The sequence below is a fragment of the Mesoplodon mirus genome (assembly GCF_964341445.2).
Source record: "Mesoplodon mirus genome assembly, chromosome: 7".
Classification (NCBI taxonomy): Eukaryota; Metazoa; Chordata; class Mammalia; order Artiodactyla; family Ziphiidae; genus Mesoplodon; species Mesoplodon mirus.
This window is the reverse complement of record NC_138983.1, coordinates 123100037-123106036: the sequence shown is the minus strand read 5'-3', so window position 1 is coordinate 123106036 and position 6000 is coordinate 123100037.

The following is a 6000-nucleotide window of genomic DNA, read 5'->3' as shown; positions in this document are numbered from 1 at the left end:
TTTAAACTTGAAAAAAAGTCACTAATTGCGCTAGGTATACCACAGTAGAGGCAGGTAGGGGGTAGTGATAGCTGCACTATCCCCTCCATTATCATGAACTGCAGGAGAGTTTTCAGAGCCAGAAAAAGCTGTGCTTATGTTGAACAACTGCTGGTCTATTTTGAATTCATAAGCACAGTGAACCTTGTAATGCATATTCCCCCTCTTTGCTTTGGGTTCTAGGAAGCTCAGAGCCCAAGCCCCCAATTAAGTAAAAAGAGTGACTTTTCTAATTCTAAATACAAGTAGCAAAGTTCCTTTTAAGGAACCTTGAAGGCTTGAGGGAAGTGAAGATCCCAGGATGGCATCTGTACTTGAAGCAAGTGAAATGAAGAGATGGGTACAGGTGTTTGGGAAGGGAGGCAAGAAGCCAATGAGGAGGGGGCTGGAGACCAGAGAAGGGAGGGGAGATAGCAGAACAGCATGGTGAGGGACCATTAGAGAAAGTGAGTCGCTGAGAAATCCCCCATAAGGATAAAAGCAAGGGTTTCGAATATCTTAGGTTGCTGTAGTTCTAGGGCATGAACCACTTCCATTGTCTTGAACCTTCAGCTACTTATATATTTTAGGGCCAGTGGAATTTCAGAGAATGAAGGGATCAGGAAGTGTCTGGTCAGGGGTCACGTGATACAGAAAAGAATCAGCCTATGCTTGAAGTGAGATGACTCACAGACTGAAACTCAGTGCCAGCAGGAGCTCAGATCCAGGGGGGATATAAGTCACTGCCCCTCCAAATTCCCTGACACATTAGAGGAAGCACGGGTTCATTTGAATCTTAAAGTGATTACCACATTAGAGGTAATCACTTGATTACCTCAGGTGGCACCTATATTAAAATTCTATTTTAACAACTATTGTTCTCTAATTCAGAAATCATAAACTGTTGGCCCTCGTAGCCACTTGATTCAACCCCTCATGTCACAGCAGAGACCGAGGCATGGAAAGGTGAAGTTCCTTATCCCGGATCACCGCCTCAGTTTCTTCACCTATAAAACAGGAGGTTTGGACTTCAAATTTTGTAAATCTTAACTCACAGGTAAGATCATAAATTCCACTAGGGCAAGGGTCACATCAAATAACTGGAATTTCTGTAACATTTAATGAATAGTGGAAGTGGTGGAAAGGTGACAGAAATTGACCCTTGAGAAGAAAGGGAGTGATAAACTAACAGCTTACCCTCCTCCTTCTAGAAACATCTTCCTCCTCTTGTGGCACATGGAGTGCTTAGCTCTCCGCTCTTAAGGAGACTACCAGTCAATAGGGTGGTAAGCTGAGGATAAGTGAGTTGTTCCTGCTATCACTGATGTTTCTGAAGAGCCACCTAACTAGTGTTTACGATTCTTTAACTCCTCTTCTGTTTAAATGTTCAAGAGCTCTTCTCTGAGATGAGAGAGACCATAACCTACCAGGGAAGAAAATACTTCCTGGTCCTCAACATTGAAGTTGGAACAAAGGCAATATTAACTCATAACTATTTGTGGAGGGTTTGAAACTCAACCCCAACTCTTCCTCTGAATTCATCAGACACTATTAAATAAACATTAAAGTTTTAAGTATCATGATTTGGCCAGCAACCATAGGAAGACTTCTCCATTTTTTAAATATTAAAAAACTAGGTTTTGAAAAAGCACAAAAACTTCTTTTTCCAACTTTGAATAAACAGGAAATAGAAGGTAGTGGTGAGTTAACTGCATAATCTAATAGTTAACATTTCTTATGCTAATCTGGCAAAGAGCCTCTGTGTGGTTTATCAAAATTTGCATTTTGTGTATAGACCTAAAAGGGAAAATTTTTAATGTATATATCTATAAAAATAATTATACGTACTTTTTGTTAAAGAAAAATAGGCTGAATTCCCCTTCCTTTTTCTCTAGCAACCTCAGAAGTGGAGTGTACAAAAGGCAATGCTGGGGAGAAGCTTCTTGTTTTGGAAGATTTAACTCAATTTAAATTCCTTGCTGTGTAAATGGGTAATTTCAGGAATGAAGGTCTCCAACAAGAGCTGTGTGCGCCCTCTGCTGGCGATCAGAGGGCTAAGGAAAGCATTTCCAGTTCAGTGATTCTGGGCAGAAGTGCTGCCAGCGAGGAAGAGAGAAAGGGAGACTCCAAAAGGTTAAATCACTGCTTCCGCTGGAAAATAGGAACACAGCACAGTGGGGTTTTTCTTTGTGATAATCTTCCTTAAGCACTTTATCTGTAGCTCAAAAAAATTTTTTTGAGCAAAGCTGATCTATAAATGGACAAGTACGGCTTTAAGAAAGGCTTGGTTTGTCTCATTTTGGTGAGCTCTGTCAGAAAGGGCAAAGGTTCCTGACAGGCTTGACCTGAGAATCAAAAAATCTAGTATTTATTCTAAGGTTCTGTACAAATGCATTACTTTCTGGTCTCCTTCTCAGGGAAATAAATCCCATGAGGCCAGAGGCTGTATCACCTTCAGCATAGCATCCTCAGCCCCTGAACCCAATGCCTGGCCCTCACAAGGGTGTAATAAATATCTGCCAAATGAATGACTAGCTGTGAAGAAGACTCTGGATTCAAGGTGCCTGTGCTGCTGACTTAGATATTGAGCACAGGCAAGACAGGTTTCCCTAGTCATGGCTGGACCCTCTCCATGACAAGGCTGAGAGCTTTTGAAGGGCTCTTTAAAGAGCTTATGAAGGCCATCCTTACTCAGTTTGTGAAGGGAACCTTCATGAACGTAGTACCGTGTGGCTCAGCGCCTGCCCTAGAAGGGGTTAATAATATCCAAGTCATCTAACAGCTATGAATCACTTCACAGGTTACACTATGCCTTCACAGGAATCTCAGTTGATCTCAATAGTCCTTCTAAATGATCATTCCTCCTCTTTTACAGAGGTAGCCCTGAGCCTGGCAAAGGTGGACTGCTGCTTTCATGGCAATCAAGTCATAAGACAAAAATGCACACATGGTTTCTGTCCCCCAATCCAGAGCTTTCCCCACCTCCTCCTAATCTCTGTAAGACTGAATGGTCCCCTCCCACTCTTCGAGTTGGTTGAGGCTAAAATTAGAGGGCGCAGTCGCAGCTTTTAAAGATCAGCCTAGTAAGTCATGTCGCGGACATCTTCTCTTATTACTGGTGACAGCCAGGTGATGGGAATTACAAAGGCTGGGCTGCCCAGGCTGCCTGTACCAACTGGGTGAACAACCCTGTAAATGGCTTTCTCTTCCCGTTGTCCAGGACATTACACACCGACTTCCGTCGTCATGCAAGTTTGCTCAGGGAGAGACTGTGAAACACTTCCCCAGAAAGCAGACTGAAAAACACCTGCGCTGGGTCAGCAGTCAAAGAGATTTATACATTAGGACCGGAGTGACCCCTAGTCAGGGTTTGCTAGTGACTTGGTTGGTCTGTTTGATTTCTGGGAAAGCAAACAAAAGCCCAGCAGCCAAATGTTTGCTTAGGTCCTGGCTTCACTGGGAGAACAAACCCGTGAGGAGCGTGACGGTGGGAGGAGTTGCTTCGTGCCTTCGTACAGGACGTTCCTCATGTTGCCCTTTTATTCCTCATCTGCCAAAAAACACCTCTATGCAGCCAGCAAGACCCAGAGCCAATGCCAGCTTTCCTGACATCCCCCTTCCAAAGCACCCCAGGCTTACTTATCTCAGAGCCCTTATCACCCTGAGTTTTAACTGTTTACATGTCAATTCCCCCCAGTGACTCAGTTCTTTAAGAACAGGGACCAAGTCCTTCATCTCTGTATGAAAGAAAAACGTTGGCTATTACACTGAGTCCCAGAAGCCCAGAGCACAGTCCAGTGGCTTTTAAAGTTTTTGACACAACCTACAGTAATAAATACATTTTATATCATGATCCAGGCGGAAATATATGTGTTATATATATATAAACGTGTATTTATATACCTATGCATATACATGTAGTATTTTTGTTTGCTTGTTTGTTTGTTCTCGGCTGCGTTGGGTCTTCATTGCTGCGCGCGGGCTTCCTTTATTTGCGGTGAGTGGGGGCTACTCTTCGTTGCGGTGCACAGGCTTCTCATTGCCGTGGCTTCTCTTGTTGCAGAGCATGGACTCTAGGTGTGTGGGCTTCAGTAGTTGTGGCATGTGGGCTCAGTAATTGTGGTTCGCGGGCTCTAGAGCGCAGGCTCAGTAGTTATGGCGCTCGGCCTTAGTTGCTCCATGACATGTGGGATCTTCCCGGACCAGGGCTCGAACCCATGCCCCCAGCAATGGCAGGTGGATTCGTAACCACTGTGCCACCGGGGAAGTCCCTACATGTAGTTTTTTTGTTTGTTTGTTTGTTTGTTTTTTTTGCGGTACGCGGGCCTCTCACTGTTGCGGCCTCTCCTGTCGCGAAGCATAGGCTCCGGACTTGCAGGCTCAGCGGCCATGGCTCACGGGCCCAGTCGCTCCGCGGCATGTGGGATCTTCCCGGACCAGGGCACGAACTCGTGTCCCCTGCATCAGCAGGCGGACTCAACCACTGCGCCACCAGGGAAGCCCCCTACATGTAGTTTTTTTTTTTTTTTTTTTGCTGTACGTGGGCCTCTCACTGCTGTGGCCTCTCCCGTTGCGGAGCACAGGCTCCGGACACACAGGCTCCGCGGCCATGGCTCGCGGGCCCAGCCACTCCGCGGCATGTGGGATCTTCCGGGATCGGGGCACGAACCCGCGTCCCCTGCATCGGCAGGCGGACTCCCAACCACTGCGCCACCAGGGAAGCCCTACATGTAGTTTTTAATAAAACTAAAACAAAACTTCACAAAATAAGACTATACGGAGTGCTAATATCTGGGATTTTTTTTTTCTAGTTCATTCTCTATTATTTTTCCAAATGTTTATTGTGACACACTAATTTGATTTTAATGAATGAAGGTCAACTTGCAGTTTGAGAACTTTAGTGTAGTTGATTTCATCTGTCCCCCCATCCCCGCCCCCACCTCCATCTTCTGTCATTATTTATTGAATGCTTCACCCTGGGGGAGGAATAAGGAGTTCTAATTGGGGGATGCAGCAGGGAAGAGAGAGACGGAGCACAGATGGAACATGGAGGAAACAGTGTTCTCTGTATTCCCCTTTCAGCCCCTTGGATTTGGGTTTGAGCTCCTATAAGTAGAATGGAGTATTTGAAATTAACTAGAGAAACCTTATAAAACTTCGGGCACAAGTAAGACTGCTTCAGGGTCTAGATCAGGAATCGGTACACTACAACCTTTGGGCCAAATCAACCTGTTCACCTGTTTTTGTAAATAAAGTTTTATTGGAACAGAGCCACACACATTAATTTGCATATTGTCTAGGACTGCTTTCCCTATAACTGCAGACTTGAATAGATCAAGATCCTATGACCGGGACTTCCCTGGTGGTCCAGTGGTAAAGAATCTGCCTTCCAATGCAGGGGACTTGGGTTCGATCCCTGGTCAGGGAACTAAGATCCCACATGCCATGTGGCAACTAAGCCCATGCACCACAGCTATTGAGCTCCACGCCTCAATGACAGAGCCCACGTGTCACAAACTACAGAGCCCACATGCTCTGGAGCCCATGCGCCACAACTAGAAAAGAGACAACCCGCATGCCACAACTAGAGAGAAGCCCGTGTGCCGCCACAAAAGATCCTGCATGCCACATCTAAGACCCGATGCAGCCAAAAAAATAAAGACAATAAATTTTAAAAATAAATAAATATTTTTTTAAAAAAGATCCTATGACCTACAAAGTCAAAAATATTTACCATCTGGTCCTTTTGCAGGAAACGTTTGCTGACCCCTGGTATAGATGGAAAGTGTTTCCTACTTCTCCTGGAGGAAACTGGCATGGCTCTGAGGCATCCAAGGCAGAACCCTGGGCATGGGGAGTATCTTTCTCAAGACAGGCCACGTCATTCTTCCCCCAGCATTTGCCGGCTGTGGACATGGACCACCAGCAGCACAGCCTGAGCAGGAGAAGCTGAACAGGGTGGATTCTGAGTGGGGACCACTG